Source organism: Sinohyriopsis cumingii, chromosome 9, assembly GCF_028554795.1.
Source record: "Sinohyriopsis cumingii isolate HCF-2022 chromosome 9, ASM2855479v2, whole genome shotgun sequence".
Classification (NCBI taxonomy): domain Eukaryota; kingdom Metazoa; phylum Mollusca; class Bivalvia; order Unionida; family Unionidae; genus Sinohyriopsis; species Sinohyriopsis cumingii.
Genome location: NC_142969.1, coordinates 26,836,545 through 26,861,756, shown reverse-complemented (window position 1 = coordinate 26,861,756; position 25,212 = coordinate 26,836,545). Strand labels below are relative to the sequence as shown.

The 25,212-nt window shown below is 36.7% G+C and overlaps 1 protein-coding gene across 5 annotated transcripts in view; it reads right to left on the bottom strand.

Annotated features, from left to right (window-relative positions):
- The window catches only part of LOC149791443 (diacylglycerol kinase beta-like), a 264,102-nt gene extending 239,291 nt beyond the window's left edge, over positions 1–24,811 (bottom strand). For 3 of the 5 annotated variants that reach the window (XM_089969978.1, XM_089969979.1, XM_089969980.1), the window contains exon 1: positions 11,006–11,135. The gene's annotated coding sequence lies outside the window, so the exon portion shown is untranslated. Of the gene's footprint in view, positions 1–11,005; positions 11,142–24,700 lie in introns of those variants that run through there. The other 2 variants (XM_089969976.1, XM_089969977.1) reach the window with 2 other exon arrangements.
- Between the last annotated feature and the right edge of the window lie 401 nt (positions 24,812–25,212).

The following is a 25,212-nucleotide window of genomic DNA, read 5'->3' as shown; positions in this document are numbered from 1 at the left end:
CGTTTAAATTGTTTTCTGCATCTGCATTGATTCAGGTTACTGACTGTTGGCTAGAACTGCAAGACTGATACTATCTGGGTTAGTCTGAGAAGTTCTTTATAAAATCGACTTCACAGAAATGATAGAATTCATAACCATGTCACTTTGACCTTGATTCCAAACAGTGAATTTCCTGTTTCCATCCACTACTGAATTTGTGTCATGTTTCAGTTGTTTTTATATTTTAGCATTTGGAGATAATGCATTGTCAGATATCTTTAGATAACAAACCAATCTGCTTTATGCTAATTGGCTCTTTAATAATGAATAATCCAACCATAATGAATTAATGTTTTAGTTACTTTTGATCACAAATACTATAATCCAGCTGGATAAACTTTAAATACCAAGGGCAAACCAACCCCCCCCCCAAAAAAAAGAATCCAAGTACAAGTATTGTTAATCATTTTTCTTTACTGCTTGAGCTCTTTAGTAATCCAACCATAATCCATGAATGCCTTAATTCCTTTCCAAATTCCTACTGATCAGACATTCAGTAGTATAATCCAGTGATTATTTTATGGTTATTGTCTGCTGAATAGGCACTTAAAGTGCCATACTCAAGCTGTTCAAGCTTTAGCCAGTTTACAGCCATGTGATCACTGAAAGTCTTTATGATATATATACTGTATACTACACTCAAAGCAAGATGTAAAAAACAAAAGCTGGAAACAAATTTCTTCGGTAATTTGTATTTTAAAAAAAATCATTTTTAGTAAGCGAGAGATTTCAACGTGTGACAGAAGACAACCTTATCCTAAATGGAAAACCTTCCCAGTTCATACTCATGTTTTCTGGTTTTACTAAATTATATATAGATATTAAATATAAATAACTAATTTATAAGTAATATACTGAAGCAAAAAACAGTACATCTGCTTAACAAGCAGGAAACTAAGTAAATTTCCATTTTCTGATCTAATGAAAGCAAAATCCCTTTCAATCATGCACAGTATCTCCTTTGGTAAAATTGAAATGATTACTTTCCATGAAACTTCAAGAAAATTTTACAATTAAAATTACCCTAATGATTTCATAATACCTGTCTCAAATTTTGACTGCATGCTGCTAGATACTAAAAGAAGAGTAAAACCACTTTAGTCAGACAGCTATATAGGCCACACAAGTGAGACAAATTGTTCTGTTTTGGTGTTTTTCAGTAGCAACAAATGAAAGTTATATCATTCCAAGGCAACTGGAGTAAAAATGCATTGCTCCAAGACATTACCACAGTAACCAATATGAGATAATGACAGGATCTGAGTCACCATTATACTGGTCATTAAGTCAAACACACTAACCGCTAAACCACCACAGCCCTGTCAACTGTAGACAAAAATGCAAAAGCACAAAAATGAACCAATGCTCATCATTTTAAAATTTTGATCTTCTGTTACTTAACTACAAGTCAGTGAGGCTGGAATCATTTAAACTTCACCATCTTATAACTGTATCTCACATTTACATTAATCTTTTTGATGTTGTTGTTGTTGTTGTTGTGGGGTTTAACGCCATTTTTCAGCACACGATAGGCTATACATGGTGGCCAGTATTAATGGTGGAGGAAGAACCCGGGAAAACACCAGAAAGAACCACCGACCCACGAGAAGCTACTGGCAAGCTTTCTCACATACCCACACTGGCTGAATCCTAGGCTCAAACCGCCGCAGACAGAGGTGAGATGGCAGTGATCCGTAACGAACAGCGCTTTAGACCACTCGGCCACTCGGGGCCCCTAATCTTTTTGATAATGACAGGCTAAGCATGACCTTTCATTCTGGAATGTTCAGTCCAAGTTCAAATTTTTTCCAAAAGATTTTGTGACTACTGAGTCATGTCTTATCATGTTTGGATAACATATCCTGATGTACCAGTGATGCATTCCTGAATATCTCTGAATGAATTCACAATTGTTTCTACGTCAAAAATCAATGAGCACTTTGTAAATCCTGTGTCCTTACTTTTAAAAGTATTCTTCAGAAAATGAAATTTCTTTTTTACATTTCTCAAATTTCAACTTATTTGGTAGAGATGATGATGCTTAAAAAGACTGTCACTTCTAGCTTAGGATCAAGAAGACGAGTAAAAAAAAAATGCCATTTGGAAAAGTTTGGTTATGCCCCAAGAAAGTGTTTAAACCTCACCTGTTCTGTACTTATTAATGTAAATGACTAATGCTATTCTCTGTGAAGTATATTGCAATACCTAGAAACAATTATGTACTCTGTAACTTCTCAGTTGCAGCTGGTATACATGCAAAAACTGTACACAGATGGGGACAGCATGGAATATGAGAAACTTGAAGTACCTGATTCACGCAGCAACATATACTGTGGTACCTAGGAAAACAATCAACCTTTACAACACACAAAAGCTCTGAAATCAAGTCCTGGAATTGGGGTCCCGATGGCAAAGTGGTATAAAGTGCTCACCTTTACAGATCACTGCCATCTCACCTCTGTCTGCATGGGTTAGAGTCTTGGTCTGGCCAATATGGGTAATAGAGAGAGCTTGCCAATAGCTTCCTGTGGGTTGGTGGTTCTTATTGGGGTTTTCCCAGGTTCTTATGCCACCATTTATACTGTGCACCATGTATTTTGTGCTGAGAAATGGTGTTAAGCCAAAAAGCAACAACAATGCCTGGAATTATAGGTGCAAAAACAACTGTTCTACCATTGCATAATGAGCAGCACTCAGAGGTTCAGTGTAATAGAGGTTCATTGCAATAGAGGTTCATTGTAATAGAGGTTCATCGCAAAAGAGGTTCATCGTAATACTGGTAATGCAAATGCAACTTCATGGTACATGTAATTTGATCCACTCCTTCCCTTGGGATGGGTATTTAGTCAATTATAGTAAAAAATGATAAAAGAGTATTAGGTGACAATTTATTGATGGCAGACTTAATAACTTTATGAAACTAGCTGAATAACAAATTACACCAATGAATTGTAGGCTTTTCCAACCTTGCACTGTAATCAGGTCCAAAATATAAACTTTATTTTTGTCAAATAACTGTGGATTGCTACCCATGACAGTCCTTCATCCATCCATCTGTACATCCCTGACACCATGGTTAGACTTCACATTTATGTTAATTTTCCAGCTCTGTGGACAGACATCCATGTTCCATGAACACATTTCTTATTCCAAAGGTAACTGCATCAGTCACAATATCTATGCTCCCACCACAAAAATCCTAAGTATAGTTGCTTTTAAGGTGAGTCCACCAGCAAAAGGCATAGACCCAGACCCGCCACTACATAATGTGCCCCCAAATCAGGAGCTGCACAGTTTGTTAGAAGTACTTAACATAACAAATAGCATAAACCATGACCTGTCAATGCATTTTGATTGCAGATCAGTGTCTATGTTGCTTACAGTTGGACTCAACTTATAAGCAAGTATTACTAGTAGTACATGTAGGCAAATTTATGTCAATATTCCCAAATTTGTTGCTAATCAATATACATCTCCATTTGTTTGCAAGGACAATGGAGGATAAAGCGGTGGCTAAAACTGATTATTGCATAATATGCGGTAGCCATTTTGGAAATTACTAGCTACATTGTAAAGGCTATTTTGGCCAGCATTAAAATGCAGGTGTCTTCACTTTCAAAAACTATTGATAACACTGCAGTTTTGAAATAGCACTGATCTGGGGCAAGTGTAACACAAATTTCTTTGCTGGTGGCTAGTTTAAAAAAAACATAAAGCAATTTAGTCTCTCTTGGTATAATATAACAACTGCTTAAATTACCTATTATATTCCAGAAGTACCGCAAGCAACACATGATACACCTTTCTCAATCCTTTCTAGATACCTTTCTCTTTCTAATGAATTTGACTTTTGAGCTAGAAACTTTACTAGTGTATGATACAGTTGATATTAGTAAAGTTTCACCAAATAATCTGTAGTGGTTAAAAAGTGACATTCTTGCCAATGGCTTTCATTATCCATTGATATGACCTTAACCTTTAGGTAGCAGTGTCATGTATATCTATATTTTTTTTGTAATTTATGTTCATGACAGTATATTTTACTGATTATCAATAGCAGATTAGATTTGTGTACAAACTACTTTAAGATATTAAGAGTAACTGTAGATTTTGTAGGATCTGTAAATAGATGTGGTTTTCAGTTATTTCCCATTGGATGGGTCCAATCAGGTGGGTTGTTTTACAATATTGATTATTTGCAAGATGTCATGTGAGTAGGAGAAAAATGTTTTAGCACCATAAGCCTGTATATAAGGACAGAACTGAGGAACTGATTTCAATCCTGTTTTTGCATTCTTTTTTCCAATGTTCTTGTTGTAACACTGTTCTACAAATGTATTTAATGTAGTGTTTAAATATTATTGAGAGGAAATATTTGTCTGGATTATTCACTATAATTACAAAGTGCTCAATGGACTGAAATATTACTTTGGAACTATTGGGAAATTATTCAAAGGTGTTTTGGACAGTGCCATTGTGATACATCATTACTGTTGGCAGACTAGTACATTCAACGATCTAAAATTCATTCATCATAGCATTCACTTCTTTTGGATGTGTTGAACATTTTAAGTTTATCTTGGATTTAATTCATAATATTGTAAGCTCCTGCTAAATTTTAATTTCATAACATTGATAATTAAATTATTTGTTAAGTTTTACAAAACTTGATGGTTTTGCTTCTTTCTATTACTTATTTATGACCATAGAGTTGTAACAGCAGTATGACAGTATACATGCACATCATACGCTGTCAAATCAAGAGAAAAATGCTAGTGTTTCATCAAAATATCTTAACCGAATAGAGATCCCCTTTTATATTTTCCTTTGCTGTCAACTTGACCTTGAAGGGGATGTGACTGTGGCAAGGTGACACAATTTATCATCATGTCTGATGTGTTTCAATTGGTTAAAGTTTCATCAAAATATCTTAACCGAATAGAGATCCCCTTTTATATTTTCCTTTGCTGTCACCATGACCTTGAAGGGGATATGACTGTGACAGGTGACATAATGCATCATCAAGTCTGATGCATTTCAATTGGTTAAAGTTTCATTAAAATATCTTCAGTGGTTTACAAGTTAAACTTGGACAAGGATACAAGTTAAAGAATTATATTTGCCCCTTATCATCACTTTGACCTCAACAATAAGAAGAATAACAACAATAAAATGTTTATTCTTGATGGACTGATGAGTACTAAGGCCAATCAAATACAGGATCAAGAAGAATTAAATAAAAAATATTCACTTAATATTGCAAAAATGAACCACGTACATGTATATAATGTACATTCACAAATTTGTGTGACCTGGTATTCTCACACAATATAAATTTGAGGACCCAATAAAGTCTTATTATGATATTGAAACAACAGGACCTCCTACCAGTTTGAGAGAATTTACTCCACAGAAACAGAGATTATTACTTCTGTCCATGTATATAAGATACAGCTAATATTAATCACATTTTTCAAACACATGGAACATGTGGCAAGTTACTGTCATAAAACAATGTACCATCAAATAACATCTTGGCAGATTCTTTTAGCCAAGTATCCATCTTTCTGAAGAAATTCATTCCATCATCAAGTTTAAGCATTTAAGTGTGTTTTTGATTTGAAGATGTATTTCATTACAGTTTCAAATATACAAATTTCACCTTTCTTCTATATTAATACAAGAAAAGCACTAACAAGCACTATTCCTCAGCAATCATTCACAATCTGATCAAGATGAGTGCCATGAAAATGTCTGTGTCATGGTCTACTGCAATTATTTTAATCGAAGAATTTGTGACAAATACAACTATTTTGTAAAAATTATATATTTTTTAGAAGTATGTATCATAAAAAATGACAACATGCTTTAAATATCATTATATTAGTGACAAGATTTCCTAGTACATGTAATTCAAAATATTCCATGCTAACGGCTAACGGAAATGACTTAAGTACCAGTAGGTTGGAAAAGTACCGCTGTACAAAATGCCGGAACAAAATATCAATGTAAACCAGTAATACTACACATCTCTACTACTATATGTACTCGCTAATTAAGTCCAACTGCAAACTGCACAGACCCAGATCTAGGCCAATAAATCAGCCTCTCATGCATGATGATATTGATTGGTGGTTTAGGGGCTGATATCACCTATTCATTAAAACATGAAAAAATATGCAGCCAATTTTATTCATTTACCAGTATTTATCGCAGCTAACATCAGCTGAAGGATTCTTTTGTGGCATGTACAATTTTTTTGAAACAAATCCCATCTTTGGTGACTTGTAAATCCACGTGGAATAGCACAACCCACTGTCCTGTGGCCATTTTGAATTTTGCGCTAGATATGGCCATTACCAATTACTGGTATGTGTCTTAAGTGTACACAGGTTTGTTCCAGAAAGATTTGCAAGCAGCAAAATTGCACATTTTAATGAACAGGTGACAGCAGACCCACATATTGTCCATCGTTATCAATACAGATCTGAAGGTTTGATTTATCAGACTAACCCAGATCAGGCGTCACACAATGTACCAGCAGACGTAAGTCTGTACAGTTTGTTAGGAATAACATGGACCCTGATCTGCAGGTGCATTATGCTACATCAGATCATGATCTTTGTTGGGTTTTTTTGCAGTCTGACAAGACTTAAAAGCAAATACATACAGTATATCAGAATCTCTCCATGCACATACATCATAAGCATTTACTCTATGCGACCATTTTATTGCTTTGTTCTACCACAATATTGAATAACACACAACTGTTTCATAAATTCTGTTGTAAATATCACAAGCTTAAATGGTTTTCTGCCTACTTATGTTTATCAGGCATTATTTACTTCCCTGCTTTCACTCATTTTGGAAGAGTTAGCTCCATACATGAACCATCAAGTAGTTCAATTTCAAATATTAGAAAGGGTTAATTCACTTAAGACTCTTTTTTTCTGAATGATAAGAACTGTGATCATGTCAATTGTTTCTCTCTCAGTATTTTCAACTTGAAATGGTTAGGATCATGACACCTTTTCCAGTCAACATTGACTGTATCACGAAACAATGTCAACCAAATATTACTAACACATTCCTTATATCAGTTTGTCCCATAAATCACCCTCTGAGACCTTCACTGATACAGGTGTACGGTTTTTGAAACTGATCTCACCACCGAATTGTATCATACAACTGATGCAGACCAACATGTCTGAAAACACAACCCAATGCTACTTCTGCTCATCTGAATGTTTCCATTGCTTTGATCATGTGACATGATGTGATCATCCCTGGATTTTGTCAATGGATATGACTTTAAGCATCCCTGGATTTTGTCGATGGAAACTTTCAAACAAGCGAAAGGGCATAAGTCACATTAGATTGGCTGTATCATGTGGAACAGCAGTATGCAGCAAGTTGTCAAACTTGAACAACAGTATGCAGCAAGTTGTCAAACTTGAACAACAGTATGCAGCAAGTTGCCAAACCTGAACAACAGTATGCAGCAAGTTGTCAAACTTGGGATATAGTCAAGATATGCTGGTAAGTGTTGAAAAATGTACACTAATGTGAGGTGGACACATCTGTCTTCACCAGTTGTGGGACGAAATGTGTGAGATCAGACCTAAAAACTGCCCAACAGTATCCGCATAGCATATGTTTGAAGCTGTAATGTACCAAACGAGTCACTGAATCACAGCACAAGTACCAACATCAGGCTGCAATGCAAATTATAGTCTTCTAACTTTGGGTCCAAGTTTCATGAAAAAAGAAAGCAAAATGTATGTCTAAATGTGCACTGTACCTCCCTCCCACTGTGTTTGTGTATCTAGACATAAAATGACCACACTCCGCTTTAATTTAGTACATCATTACTATGTTTCATCACCAATCATTTAAGTTTGTCCATGTAATGACAAAATATATGTAGCTGATACAAATCCAAACACCAAAACATGTATATATCTTTATCAAAATGTAATTTATAACACCAGAAGTAGGTAATAGTCTAAATACAGAAATTCTATATGAATGTGGAAATTTACAAACATAATCAATTTTATTTTTGCCTCAAAGCAAATGCACTTAAGTGATTTTCACAGGTAATTTTTTTTTATATATTTTTCTTTCTTTGTAGATATGATGAAAAGTAACTGATACAAAGTTGAACAGATACTGTGATAGCACTGCAATACCACTGTCATGATATTTAACCAATCTACTTTTTTACAACTATCTCACTGGTGGAAAGCAAGTCAACAAGTGACTTTGAAGAGTTAACAAAGTCCTGCCCAATTTTGTCCCAAACATTATTTACAGTTTAAATAACATATTCCATTATATTACACTGAAATGAAAATGTGTGGTCAGAGCTTTGCTAAATAAGTTATATTATCAACAATTACACTGTATACGACTGCAATGAATATCTTGGACAACAGTTACAAAGTGATGAGCCTGTAAAGAAGTCACAAGTACTGCAATTGTGCAATATAATCAACTGATCAATAGTGTGCTCATAAGCAAAGGTTTTTGATACATAATGAGTCTTTATTAAAATAGTTTGCATACATGGGATGCATGGCCTTAAAAAACCGAGTCCAGGTCTCACTTGTGTATTGTCCAGGATGTGAGGCCATTCTTTACAAAGAATGCTGTTTTATACGGTTAATATAAAAATGAAACAAAAATGAATTCAAGCTTTGATATTAAATAGGCATATGTGCTCACTTATGAGTCCTACCGCAAACTGCACAGACCCAAATATGCGTTCACATAATGCACCAGCAGATCTGGGTCAGTGCAGTTTGTTAGCAGTAATCAGTTGAACAAACAACACAGACCCTGATCATTGTGTTACTGCATATCAGAAATTTTGTTGTTTGCAGTTGGACTTGACTTCTAAGCAAGAATATATGGTATATTGAGATAATAAAAAAAATCTGAAATGCAGCAACACCTGTCACTATGTTGAATAGTTATCAGCCTAAATTAAAATATTTCATAACATTTGGCTGTAGAATATATGTATCTAGTTAGCAATCTGAACTGAGCTAGAAACATTTTTTGGGTTGGAAAAGAAGTGCATATGAAGACAAGCATAATCATGAAACCTTAATTTGATGTATGTAACAATGTTCACAAAAATGACCAGCTTATTTTGATATTGTTAATGAATAGTTAGTTATATAATCATAAGAAGAAGAAAAAAAGACAATGTAATACAGAAATTGTAAGAATGGCTTGCTTATCATCTGATATATATAAAATGAACTCTTGACCATTGTAAGAATCATGTTTCACTATTCAGCTGACCACTGATACTGATACAAATCATACAAAATATTTAAAACCATGGCACATTTGTTTTGAAGAGAAACTTTTGACGACAAAGTTTTCATCTCATAAATTTTCATCATTTCCATTGTGGACAATACTAAAACCTGAATCTAGTTATTTACCAGCTGCATCAACAGGAATTGGTTTCAGTGGAAAATAATACATTTTAAACAAATAAATAAAGCACAAAACAAATCCTTGTTGGATGTGTTTTATATATTATTACAAATTTATAAGTACTGCAATTTAATTTAATTTGTTTTTAGTCTTGTATAAATTTCGGTACTATCCAATACCAGCTGGGGATGAGTTCAATGGTTGTATTAGTAATATTTAATACCGCCATTCTAGTCCACCCCACCCCACCCACTAATGAAATATAATACGATTTGAATGTAGAAAATTATAACAAGTATCTATTTTTCATTTGTTTTTATTTAACGACAAACTCTGTAACCAATCAGGGTTATATCTGTGTGGATTTCCATGCTCAGTAGACAATGATCAAAGAGTAAAATATGGCAGATTGTTAAGCTTGAAGTGTAAAACTGAGTTTTTAAACAATGTTTGAAATAGACCAGATGAAACTAAGCACGTAATGGTTGATTTTCATTTATTCATGAACACTTACGTAGGCCTGATTTTCTCTGGATTTTTGGAAAAGCACTAAAACTGACAATCTTAATCGCTCTGTTGAAAATCAGGAAAGGATGGTAAATGTTTTTTGTTTTATGCGAGCTTGATGAAACTTACATATTAGACTTATGTAGTAACAAGTTTCTATTTTTGTTAAAAATGGAGTCCAGAAATTCTTACTTTTCTGTTGCCATGGCAATAAATATGATAAATAAATTTCAAACGTATTTATTTACAGAAGATAACACAAATCCTTTAATAAGCCTTAATGAAAAAAATGTTTGAATCAATGATATCGGCATACAAAAAGCATTCACAAAGAGAACTTTCCAAGCAATCATGGCTATTTGTTGTCTCTCTTAGACTAAGACTAAACCAACTGACTTTCCACCCCATAAACTAGAGCATGTGCAAATATCAGTTGATCATTACTTTACAGGATGAAAGGAACTGTTCTCAGTTACATAATAGTCTATATATGTATATCAGTCGTTATATCGGCACATTTTTCAAAAACACACAATGAATATTGTTAGTGGCTTTTACATGTACTTTGAATGAGAGAACCCTTTTAAATACCCGGACGTAAAGTCTCTCATGTATACACTACTTCAGAAGTTTGAAGAACACACATCTTAAGCACGTCGTTTTTCCCATTGGTGCCCCTTACTATTTATCAATCGTGAACTCTACATGTACAGTACTGTAGTATGGTCTATATTTAGATGCATTCCGTGCACATTTTCCCAACGAGGAGCATATAAATTCTAATAATGCATCTTTTCAAAGTGGACAAATAAATTATCCCGCAGAGCGCAAATTAATCGACCATCAAAACGATATGCGCAAAAAATTCCCCACCCTCCTTCTGCAAAATTATCAACAGTACAGACGATGTAAAGTTGCTTGTTGCAGAAACCGTTTACAGCTGCCTATTTTCAGAACTCCAAATATTAACCAAAAAATCGTGTTAACATCTTCAAACAAAACTTACCTTCAAGCTAGATAGGCAAGAATCTCCTCCAAATTGAAAACTGACACAACATTTACCCAAAGGTCAGGAAGTAGTGAAAACACAACTTACATTTTCAAGTCCCCCACCGTGATAGACGGCCTCAACTGATTTTTACTTCCGACTTAACTATGGCCAGTGCGCATGCACACCTCTCCACCCACGCACTGTTTGCGGTTTCCAACCACTTGACCGGGAGTGAGAACATATGGTAGTACTTGAAACTGAATACCTTAATTACAACAAAACTATTGGAAAGTCATTCAAATTGGTAACAGATACGACGCAAAAAAAGTTTCTACACCACAAATTGGTTTACGTCAAAAAAGGAAATCTTGCAATTTATTTTATTTAAATATAGTTTTGTATGACCACCGAGTTCTTTCAACTACTGTAAAAATGCAGTCCTTCGACAGTAGTTTATAGGTGAAATCATTATATATGGAGTGGTCCGTATTGTAATCCGATCGGGTGGGGTTTTTGTTTTTTTTTCTTCTTGCTTTTTCACCCCAGAAAACGTAGAATACAATTTTACGTGCACAATAAAAGGTGCAGTAATAAGTGCATACTCGGTTTAGATGCGATGAATTTCTTTGCAACTTGTTTTGCGAGAACACTGAAACTTCGTCCCCACAGATATTGACTTCTCCATTATCTAGGGCCTATACAACTGTGTATCAAATACAAGCGCATATGAAGTTTTACAAAAACGATAGGGCTAGTGAAATAGTATCATTGGTAGAGAAAGGAATCATCTTTTTATCTTTTAAATATATTTTTGTATGGCTACCGATTTCATTCAACTACTGTACAAATGCAGTCCACAAAATAATAATAATAATGAATCCCTGACCCTGAAGGAAACAAAATCACATTAACGTTTATGTTTGTTTTCTTTTCGATTATTGCTTTTTTTTTTCCTTCTAGATGTAAGAGACACTATGAGGTTCCATTTATCAGGAAGTTACATAAAGATAAAGTGGAAAATAAGGCAAATACGGCCCTTAAACTTGCCATCACTGTCAAACAAGGTCTAAGCATTGTACCAAGTTAAACTTGTCATCACTGTCAAACAAGGTCTAAGCATTGTACCAAGTTAAAATTGTCATCACTGTCAAACAAGGTGTACGCATTGTACCAAGTTAAACTTGTCATCACTGTCAAACAAAGTCTAAGCATTGTACCAAGTTTGAATGTTATGGTTAATCAGACAATCAATACTAAAGTAACAATTTTAGTTCTCACAGGGCCGCGCCAAGTTGGCTCTATCCATGCCCTGATTTGACTAATCATTTCCAAGTTTCCTCTTCAAACAATTATTTTTGTTATTATCTTATGGCTTGGATTGGAATTGTACATTTTGCACTGGACGTTAGGCATGCATTACAAAAGAAAATTCAGTCATAATATCCTGTTCTTTCCTGATATTAGTCTAGTTTTATCCCGAGGATAACTTGGGAATTTCATCAACACCGACGAATTCCTCGGTCGTGTATAATGGCAAAAAGAATTCCAGTATGTACATTTTTAAAACTAAAGAGTTAATTTCAACCCTTGTATTTTATCTACTTTTCACGAAAATCTAAGTAAGCATTGTCAGAAATATCTAAAGAAAGATTATGCAGAATCTCAGTTTGGAGACACATTTGGAGGATGTGAGTAAAAACGGAGCCAAGTAATCTCAGGTCTCTGTAATCTGTATAAGGACAATTAAGCAGACACAGCACGTCCGTTATGTACCTATGTACCCGATTCACAACTTCGAGGACAATCCTACAGATCGTACTCAAACTTCGTACATTTCGATATATTTCAGAATCGATCGCTTCCATTTATGTATTATGTGATTGCAGACTTCGGGCAAGATTTACTTACCTCCGAAAAAAAAAAAAAAAAAGATCTGGAAAACATACAAAAACTACGCACCTCGAAACCGCTTAAGTATTTGGAAAAGACCGATTTAGGATCACCCACAAAGCTTTCGACGACTAGCGTTGATGCTAGCCGTTGATAACTTTTGGCAATTAATATCGACACTAGTCCAAGAAAACCTTTGGTGACTAGTCTCAAACGTAGTTGTGTCCGAGACTACCACATCTTGTGGCTACCATATTTTGCACAAGCCGACTGAAAACTTTTCTGCGACTAGCATCGATGTTGGCCACAAAGGCAGTGGTGGCCCAGCCAATTAGGGGCATTATATAGTTTGTGAAAGGTACGCAGGTATTTAATACTGCATTGATACACGTAGTTCTCTTGGGAAAGAATAGGTACGCGTGGCTGAAACATGAGTAGTAAAGAGCCGTGAAAGCAGAGGTATATAAGCACTTATTGCTGGGTACATGCTTTAAGGAGTACGAAAGGAACGGGGATAGAGTCGTGCTGGTAATGTGGGGTCGGCGTGTTGGCGCCGCACACTGCATTTTCACACGCTGTGGGGGACACAACCAAGCAGCGAAACTAAAACGGATGGAAGCCAAGGGGAGTATACAATTCGCCAGGATTCTTTGCGAGCTGCTGGCGCGGAATAAAGGTGGTGTTCAGCCCATGATAGGCACCGGCTAATTAGGAAATCAATGTATTGTTTGTAATTGGATGTCGTCGAATTAACGAGTTCCTCATGGAGGGACATATAACCGATAGCGCATAAGACGGTATGCAGGAAGCAATACAGACAGCCACGGTCAGATAGCTAACCCCAACAAAACCAAGTCCAGCGCCGTTGCAACAGGTCGAACCCATCTGACCACCAACGAAACCAGCCCCATCCCACCCCCAATCCGAACCCGTTAAGCGCGAGCTGTCACCCTAGGCGCCAGGTCTGACCGACAAACACACCCGCACTAGTGAATCGGAGGAGTAGTGACGCCACGTCTGCGAAAGATGCCCACGTTCTGGTGCCCACTGGACATATAACTGAAGCAGACGCGTCAGTTCTTTTTATAAATCATGGTCTCCTACGCGCTTGGAACCCTTCACAGGGAGGTCAGCAACTAAGACGGCGTGAAGTTTAGATTTGTACTGGTGGCCAAGCTCGAAAAGGCGTCCAGATCACAGTCTATTTTCGTAACACAACCATCGCCGCCATGTGGCCCTAATTGATGGAGCTACCGGTTTCCCAGTCAAACTCCACAACCCAAAAGCGCATTGAAAATTATATGCACGAGATGTTGCTGCTGCCGCTTCGTGAGGTATGCTGAACTAGAAGTAAAAATTGATGAGTCTTGCCCATTATGTATTATGCCGCGGTCTCACTTCAAAATGAAAAACGTCGAGGACCTGGTTTTGAGTGGGCCATCCTGTCCGATAACGTTGACCGGCCAGGCAAGTACCGTTAGTACTTGGACCAGTTGAACTTTGAAGGAATCGACTTTCCTATGAAGGTTTCCGATGTCTGCAAGTTCGAGCTCCTTAGCTCGGGGATTGCGATCAGGGACTTTTGTTAAGGGGAGGGGGAAGGTCTCTACCCACAACGCATTAGCGAGAATGTAAGACCACACGCCATGGACCCGCTTCTATTGTCCTAAGTGATCGGCACAGCCACCATATGTCACTACATCCTGGAACAAGGATCTAGACTAAATAGGTGCACACGCACAACAAACACGAGTACACAATTCTCATCAGCCGCCGATTCGAGCATTTCTTTTCGACTTACTGTTGATTCACGCAAAAGATTGCGCTGGCATGGGTGAGAAACAGTAGCGAACTGTTCTGCCGAAGCTGGACAAAAACACCATATGGTTCCAGCACGACTACCGGACGTTGCGTGTCTCATACGTAATCTATGCAGACTTTGGGGAGCACAATGAAGACTCCACCCGGGACCCAAGCAAAAGCAGCACACAGAAAACTGCCGACAAGTATTTGTGCCGCTTTTGCTACGCAGACGTGTGCTGCGACGAGGTCGCCAAGGAGCTGGTGTTGTAATGTGGCAAAAAGCCAGTCGCCACCTTTATCAGGAGCCTCATGTACAAGATGGAGGAAATCTGCGTGGTTTTCACGAATCCAGCCATGTTGGTTATGAGCCCGGTCAGCACGAACTTTTTCCAGAGGACAAAGAACTGTTACATCTTCAGTAAGCGCGCATTGGGAAGACCTGGTGCGTGACCATTGCCACATTACAGGCAGATTTCGTAGAACGGTAACAGATGAAATGAAAATAAATATCACAGAAATTGTAGTAGTTAATGTCATTGTAATGCTGGTGGTAAAAGTAGTGGTAGTGGTAATATTGGTAAAAGAAGAGGTAGTGTTAATGGAATCTGTGGTATTAATAGTAGACGCTGATAGCACTGATCGTTGGTAACATTTTTGTTCATGGAAGCAAAAGAAGAGAACATAGACGATGACTATGATCCCAACATAGACGATGACTATAATCCCTCCCTCTTTCGTTTTCAACAAAATGGAAACTGCATAATTCTGCATGTCCGTATTTACTTGTGTACGTGTGTCAAGTTCAGCACAACTAACTTGCGCCATACGAAGCAGAGTTCGCACGATAAAATTGCCTTCGAGAGAAAACTCACAACATTTCACCCCAAAAATCAGCTATCTCTCTCTCTCTCTCTCTCTCTCTCTCTCTCATATCTTTTAAACCACCAGTTTCAAAGAATGAAATAAATTGGTATATAAAAAAATCTTCAATAAATAAAATAAGATAAAATAGTGAACACTTTATTGTTATCAACAGATTCGTTGGTAGAAAGAAAATCATATTGACATATTGTTATGTACCGCTCCGGTAACCTAATTAGTTACAGTATTGTCCGCCTCAGATGTGGGAGGTCGCGGATTCGAAACCTGTCCGAGTCATACCAGAGACTTACAAAAATGGTACTAGCATCTGCGGCACGATGTCCCAGTGCTGGACATCATTAAAAAGTGACACACTACAGACACTGTAGCGATATGACTAAAACCCAAGACACACGCACACACACACACAACACGCACACTTATTTTATGTAACATTACTTTGTTTAACAACCATGAAATGATAGCGTACAATGCAACACTTAGTACTGCAGCATAGCTAGTCTTTCGTTTAAACTAAATTCATGTTATGGATGTGAATACAATTTAAAATGTAACTTTATTTTTGCTTACTTTCTGAAAGGAAGGAAATGCTGAAAGGAAAATAACAGCTTCTACAGTAGTTATGACGTTAATATTATATCTAGCAGAAATTTCTCATAACGACTGACTTCGGAATCTTTTACTTGAGAAACACATACAGACAGTGTGTGTGTGTGTGTGATTTGGATTTTTAACGTAGTTTTTAACACTTTTTTCAGTCATATCGCTACGACGTCTACAGTGTGACAGTTTAGACTTTAGAGTGATAACGCAGACATGTAGCATGGTGTCCCACCCAGTCACATTATCCTGACACCAGGCCAACTAGTCCATGCACTAACATCCTGAGCGTCAAGCGAGACAGCTGCAAGTACCATTTTTATACGTCTGTGGTATGACTCGGCTGGGGTTCGAACCCGCGAACTCCATCATCCGAGACTCTAGCCACTTAGGCCTCCGAAAGACAGAAAGATGCAACACTGAACGCGTACGGAAGTGGAATTTCATGAATAGCCAACATGCAAGATCTTTTCGGAAGATCTCGCCATACAATCAAGATAATTCATTCAAAACAATTTTAAACCATGGTCTTGCGGATAGTATATGTCAAAAATGTACCTTATCGTTTGTTGCCATGGATGCGAAATACATATTTTAAATGGCACCCAAAAGCACAAGTTCAACTGTGCAGAATTGCTGTAATAAACGTTATTTACATGATGCCGATTGTACAAATGTTAATGATCTATACAAAGTAATCCAGAATGTCGATGTTATACTAGAAATGGGCGACTACTTCCCCCCCCCCCATGGGCACTGCCCAGTGACGAATTACCCATTAAGTACAAAATGCATGTACTTAGGGCACCAGCCCAACAGGGACACCAGAAATAATTAAAATTAATTGTTGACGTTAAAATTGAATATTTTAATATTTCGATCTATAAGTATTTTGATTGGAATGATGGCAACACTGTTCTTTTCGTACCGTTTGAGCTTGTAATATTGTTGTTTTTTTTTTTGAGTTTCACATGGGGGGGGGGGGCATACATTTTTCAGTGCTTTAGTCCCTAGAATGACTTAATCCGGCACTGCATCTGCCGTTGTGGGAGTTTCAAATCACCAAGTTTACAACAACACTACAGTATGTCGTGACCATAGATTCGAAACACTCTAGAGCGTTATAAACCAAGATGCAAAACACTTTTAAGGTTTATCACCCAAGATGTAAAAAACACTCTAGTGTTGTGACCCAAAATGTAAAACACTCTAGTGTTGTGACCCAAAATGTAAAACACTCTAATGTTGTGACCCAAAATGCAAAACACTCTAGTGTTGTGACCCAAGATGTAAAACACTCTAGTGTTGTGACTCAAAATGCAAAACGTTCTCGAGGGAAACAAACTCAGGTTGAAAACAATCCCCTCCAGTTTTAAAAAGACCTACACAACACCTAGTATGCTTTAATTGATGAGCCTTTGATCTTCAGGAATTAGTTTTAGTCAGATATACGCAATTTAATAATTAACTAATATCACACACACACACACACACACACATATATATATATATATATATATATATATATATATATATATATATATATATATATATATATATATATATACTCCTCTCATAATCAAATCAGCTAAATCTTTACAATGGCTCTCTCTGTCTCTGTCTCTCCCCGCTGGCCTAAATGGTTAGGGCTGAAAATTCAGATGCGGCAGATCGCCGGTTCGAATCCCGGCCGAGTCATACCACAGACTTATAACAATGGTACTAGCAGCTACCTCGCTTGGTTCCCAGCAATAAGAGGTTTGAATAAGGACTGGTGGCAGGATGTTGCATGTCCGCGGCATAATGCTTCAGGTAGAGACATCACAATAAACTGTCAGACTGTTGATATCGTTGCAATATGTTTAAAATTGTCAAAACAACGTTAAAATCCAAATACCTCCCCCCTCTCTCTCTCTCTCTCTCTCTCTCTCTCTCGTGTATTTGTTTAGTGATACTTGTATCCAAACGTTTGTAAAGAGGCGAATAAGGGTTGATGCATGGATATATTTAGTGATACTTGTGTTAAAACTTTGAGCAGAGACGAATAAATGGCCCCAACACTGACATCTCACTTGTGTGTGTGTGTGTGTGTGTGTGATAATAAACAAAAGTTTAAAATTACTTTTAAGTTCTATGTGAGATAAATAATTTAAAGCTGCTACACCAACCCTGGGATCGAACTTGCGACGACAGAGATACAGAACCAGTGTTTCAGAATCAGTCACACAGAATATCTACTCAAACCAATGGACTGGAGGAACTATCCGATTGCAATAAAAAAAAGTTATAGCCATACAGCAATACGTATTAGAAGTATCAGTGCCAGTTTACTAGTTCCTGGATTGACACAACCTTTTCAAGCTAGGCATGACGCATTATAACAAATAAAAGGAAATGAGTATTACTACTTTATGTTCTTAAACTAATTAAAAGACATAAACGAAACTAATAGGCTTAGTAAAATAAACAAACAATTTATTTCTCAAGGTTACAAAATGACAGTGTAAGAGAAACTTAAAGTATTGTGAATTACGTCCCAAATGATCATATATGTTCTATCACAAGTCCAAAAATGTATTGAATGTTCCGAATGAATTCAAATAATCTTGAATCTGTCAATGTACCAGTAGTTCTGATGTATCACAATTATATACTCCAGAATGTCTTTGAATGAATTCACAATAATCCCAAAGTAGTGTTTTAGTCCATGAAGTAAATTAGCACTTTGTAATTCCAATGAATAATTTAAATAAATGATTCCTCTCAAATTATATCGGAACACAACAGTAACTGATTCCACAGAACTTAAAAGAGGAATGAATATTTGTTAACCTCATCCTATATAAACTAATTTTCACTTGACCTAAGATACAATACTATGCTCATGATGTGGGTCATTTTAAATGGAAAAATTTCATCTAATTTTAAACAAGTTCACTTCTAGAACATCCTAAGTTCATAAATAAGGTTAAGTCTTGAACTCATATCAAAGTAAACAACTTTTTTAGAAAAATGACAATAGGCAAGCACACATTATAAATTGAATATACATAACACGAGGTAATTTTTAAAAGTTTTCGGCACTTAAAAGTAGAAGTAAGTAATGAATTTGCAATAAAATTTATATTTCTCCCTCGAAAACACTATTGTAGGTAGGTTAGTTTCACCCACGAAATATGGTGTATATATATATCACCCTGTTTGGTGAATCAGTGGTAATGGTAATAACGTGTAATAACCAATCAAATTGGTCTTGCGTTGTTCACTCTCCAAGAGCAAACCAATTGTGAGGATGGTCATCAAAGGATGGAGTAGAACACACATTATAGTATATTCAAGGTTTGATGCATCTATTCGGCGTGTCAGTAAAGCTAATGAATAGAACGTGTTCTGTGATTGTGCCAACGTGACTTTGACCTTTAAGCTTTTGACCTCAGTATAAACAGCTTTCTTGCCATAGCTACAAGCCAGTCACATGGTTGTGGTCGCTGGTACATAGTACAGCAGAAAACTTGCTGAGCGGAAACCCTTGTTTCTTATATGACTTGAGGCGATTATGACCATTGACCTTTCGACTTCAAAATCAATAGCTCTTTTCTCTATTCCAAGCGAAACAATTCACACAGTTTGGTACAGGAACCCAATCTAGAACAATGGAATCATGAAGAAGCAAATGTCTTCCAAGTGTCAAACTTACCATGACTTTGACCCCTTTAATCTCAAAATCAGTGATTTTCATCCTTAACTCAAAATTAATCGATCCACTAAATTTAATCCATGTAAGTGTCCTAATGCTAGGTCTAGTGCGGAAATAGTTTCCTCTTTGAACCAAATTTATCACGACGACTGACCTCTTGACACCTGAATGATACGATGCCTCCTTATCTCAAGCCCAAACTGAATTTAGTCACAGAATTCTGTTTATTTTTAAAGTTTGGTTATTTTAACCTGTCAATAAATTTAACTCTGACTGATAGACGAAATAACGGTCAACAAAATGATTGGCGACTACAAGTACGATGTGATGGGCAGCTTCAGCACACCGTAACATTCAGGCTTTCACTGGGTATTCTCAGTTAACATAAGTAATTTTCTGCCATATCCAACAATTTTAAGGTGGTTTCATTTGTTTTAAAGATAGTCGAGAATGCATGGAATATGACACACTTTCTGGAAGACAGTTGCCTGCAGTTGGGGGGGGGGGGGGCGCGTGGCTGCTGTGAAGGGGGAATTCATGAAGATGCATGATACAGTGGAAAATATTTATATTAAAGCAGACATTACTTCGTCCGCTGTTTTTAATATATTGAAGAAACATATGAAGCTCAGACAGGTTTGTGCACTATGAGTTCCCCCATCAAAAACACAACCAGGCTGAAATCACCAAACAGCTTCTCGTCAAGTACGAAAAGAGCAATCTGATTAAAATCAGATCTACACTTTTATACACGAAGATATGACAGCGACCTCTTAGGGGTCATGTTCTGGTGACCTATGGTATTACCATAATCGCTAATTTTATCAACCAAAGAGATGAAGTCATATGTCTTCGCCTTTGGAGACTGAGCAATGTGGATGAAGAGTATGAATGTGTACAGAATGATTTGATTCACTTTCAGATCTTTGAAAGCTGCATTTCCATTGGATAATTCAAAGGCCACCAGAACATGACCCTTAAGCGGTAGTCGTCAGCTCTTTACGTTGGACCCTGTCCGGGTCTAGGATCGCAGCAAGCGATGACGGCGTAGCCCCAAGCAAAATACAGCATTGTGGAGAAGCGCGGGGCCCAAGACGGTTACCTCTTTCGCCTTGCTTTAGGGCCGGGCCTGCGTTGGACAGCGGATATCTGATTTTAACCAGATTGCGAAAAGAGTGTCTAGAGGCGTTTTAATGAGATTGACACAAATGTTGAAGCATGTATTTACTACTTTGAACCCGAATAAAAAAAAAATAGTAGAGTTTGGAAAGTAGAAAATTACCAAAAACCATAAATCGTTTGACGTTGTTTGACTATCAATATATTTGTAGGCATATTTTTTTCGATGAATGGCTCCGTCGACCAACCCGTGTCTGATTCTGTTCGTGTCACTAGATCTTTTTATGTCTCCAAAGTTTTGTACACAAAATTGTGAAACATTACCGAATGGCCCGCCGTTACCCGAGGTATTCAATTACTCTATGACAGCGCATCGGCGCATGAATGACAGACTTCCTGAAGCAGCAGACCTCTGACTACAGCTATTTGTCTTCTGTTTAATGAATACGCTTTCAATATTATGCCACTTTTACTACGACTGATACACATCTATCGCATTTTGCTACACATTAACCCATCTTAGTTCAATTAACCCTGAAAGGTTTCTGTTTCGACTCTAGTCACAAACTAAGTGACAAAAAAAGCAAAAACCAACATGTTTAGTAAAATCAGCAAATAAATGTATTTCTCGAAAGCTGCAAAGTGAAAATTTAAGAGGAACTAACAGCGTTGTGAAGTGAATCGCAAATCATTCAAAAACTGTATCACAAGTATAAAAAAACATTGAGTGATCCGAATAATTTCCAATATTGAATGTAATGATGTAACACGTCTAGAATGGGTGACATACCTAAAGTCTTGGTGTAACACAACGATATAGGATGCCTTGAATAGCTGGACATACCTAAAGTCTTGATGTAACACAACGATATAGGATGCCTTGAATAGCTGGACATACCTAAAGTCTTGATGTAACACAACGATATAGGATGTCTTTTCATAATTTCACAATAATCCCAAAATAGTATTTAAGTTCAAAATGTTCATGAGAACTTTTGTAATTCCAATGAATAATTTATAATTAGTGGTTTCCTCACAAATTATATATGAATAGAGCATTAAATAATTCCACAGACTGAACTTAAAGGAGGAATGAAATAGTTTTGTTTGCCTCAACCTTACATAAAAACCCAAGATGCAATAAAGTGACAAGGATGCGAGTCAAAAGTTTGCCGCCTGACTTTTCTAAATATGTAAATAAGGTTATACCTTTAGCTAAAATATCAGTAAATAAGGTTATACCTTTAGCTAAAATATCAGTAAATAAGGCTATACCTTTAGCTAAAATATCAGTAAATAAGGTTATACCTTTAGCTAAAATATCAGTAAATAAGGCTATACCTTTAGCTAAAATATCAGTAAATAAGGCTATACCTTTAGCTAAAATATCAGTAAATAAGGTTATACCTTTAGCTAAAATATCAGTAAATAACTTTTTAAAAAATGATAAAATTCAGGTAGGCAATAACTATTCTACCCTCCATCAAGGACAAATTTCAAGCATACAAAGTTGATTAACTATGTATAACAATATCATTATAGGTTGACCAACTCGTGTTTGTGGATTACAAACAAATTGAAGTGAAGGAAGTAACTATAAAGCGTCTGCATGACTCCAGAAAGCATGAGATTGTGTCTTAACACATAAACCCCTGGAGGTTTTTGACATTTTTGCCTGAAAATCGAGTAGGAAACACATTTTTGAAAGCTATTTCGGAATAGATCCGAAAACACCGGTGATGTTTCAATAACATACTACCTAGTTGTGTTAGAAACATCGTTTTTTATTGGCTGTTTGACTCGCGCATGAGCAGAAGGGTAAAAGTTAGATTTTTTTTTTTTTTTTTTTTTTTTGGTTGCTAAATGGAGCCATTTTTTTTTTCGAGGCCACTCTTCATTTCAAATGCCCATCTTATCCTACTTTTTGCAAAGGCTCATTTGTCTGTTTGCAGTTCATACCGGATTTCTTAACTTAAGGCTATGGTGTGACTTTTTCAGCTATTATTGTTTACTATTTATAGATATGGATATATTTGTGAACTATGTGTTTTGGGCTTGTGTTGTTCTTGAAATTGATGTCAGGCATGTACACCTTTCATAGTTGCTCTGCAGTATGTTGATAGTGAAATACCAATAGTCGGCTAGGAAGAAGAGCTAGCCTCCCATAGCAGTAGACACGTGGGTTCAATGCAAGTAGAGTATCTTAACAACGGCTTGGACGACAACTATTCTGAATTGCATCAAACTATTTAGTAGACAATTTTTTTCAAAATTTTCATCCAGCGAATGGGCATGCGTTTGCACTGTGAGCACCACATGCTGTCAAAAATGGCATTTGGATGTGAAAAATGCATGTATAAAATAGGGATTGGGGTGCATAAACTTCTTCTGCTATGAACTGCCATTGACTTCTCTGGTCAAGTGAATACTATTCTTATGCTTTGTTTTAATATGGGTATCTAAAAATATGGACCTTTTTTTACCTCAATTGTGTATTTGATTTTTTATGATTTTTTATACTAGGTCGCTGACTGCGGCATTAAATTTGTTCATAAAAACTGGCCCCTGCTCCCTTAGAGACCGAAAAGTCTAAAATCCGGACACAAAAATCGGATTCCGACCACGGGCAAATTTTTGGTAGAAAAAAGTCGGGTCCAAAAAATTAGTTTTTTTTTATCTGTATTTTGTAGTGCAACTAGATATTCCAGATTATTTGGTATCATTGTAGAGCTACATCTGTCTACCTTTATATAATACCACCCACTTTAGTGTATCTTGCATGACCATGGCGCTACAAAGCTCGGCAGTAGGCTACTACCTCCTGCCCCGTTAAGTCGCCGCTATGGGGCTAATGAGTTAACTCCTTTCATTAAACAACAAGCGAACGTAACTTTCCTTATAATTTCACGTCAACCAATTGACTAAGAATTGATAATTACTACATTAGGTAACTTTACAATATAAGTAGATTGCAAACAGACCATGCAAGTAAGGCACTATTTCTTCGGAATATCTTCCTGAAGTTTGGTCAAACTCGAGGGGAGAGGGAGGGGTAAAATTGGTCTGAGGCCAGGGCCCCGTTTCACGAAGCAACAAACATATACGCACATAATTTTCCAAAGCATTAAGCGTAAGAAAATCTTATTCTATTTCTTAAGTGTGTGTTTTACAATATATCAGAATATTTTGTAAATCTAAGAAAAAGTTTGGCGTAAACAACTTTTTATGGGAGGTAAATAATAACTCGGTAAAATGGAGCATGGCACATGCAAGCTACAACGGATAGCAATGAAGATGACGACGACAAGAACAACAATAACAATACAATGGATGTGTATGTGCAATGACGGATTTATAATTTTTCGAACTCTAGGCACTCTCCGAGTTGCCGCACCCCTCCCCCTATCCCAAAACAAAGCTTTCACACCTTTAAATAAAATCAAAAGTCTGACTATAGCATTTTTATGCACAAAATAAATACGTTTTCTTTAAACAAATCCAGATTTCATACGTTAAAATTGATCGCCCCATAATAGTTCAGCCCTAGACACTAGACATTTACCGTCGTGTCTGCCCAATGGGAAACGCGTGCGTGTGTGTGCGTGTGTGTGTGTGTGTGTGTGTGTGTGTGTGAGAGAGAGAGAGAGAGAGAGAGAGAGAGAGAGAGAGGGATGACGTGGTTAGGTTACAAGTCGATGAATATACCGAATCTAACTTACTTGTTGAAGGTAACGGCTAACCCACACTTCTTTATCTATAACAAAATGGTTATGTAATCACTTGACTGTATTTATCGACTTCTGTTTACTTCAAATACATGAACGTACTTGAACGTCCCCATGCTGTCGTTTCTAACCACAAACCAGCCAAGTCCATCATTATACATGAGAAGGTAAAATGTTACGTTGGATGCACGCCTTTACGTCTGCTACAACCTTCCGAACTTATTTGATATTCATCGCGCTATTAAGAATAGATTTTTTTTTTTATTGTAAAAAAGGGGTTTAATTTCGCATCTGCTTCAATTATTTGCAAAATCTGAAGGAAAAAAAAAGCACCATTTATTTGTGTTTTAATACCCCTCCTTGTCTATAGGCTCGTCAAACCTTTGAATAATATCACATTGTATACAAAGGGACATCATGTAGATCCAATACTTTAGATCAGGGATCATCTCAAAATGCTCTCTCTCTCTCTCTCTCTCTCTCTCTCTCTCTCATACACACACACA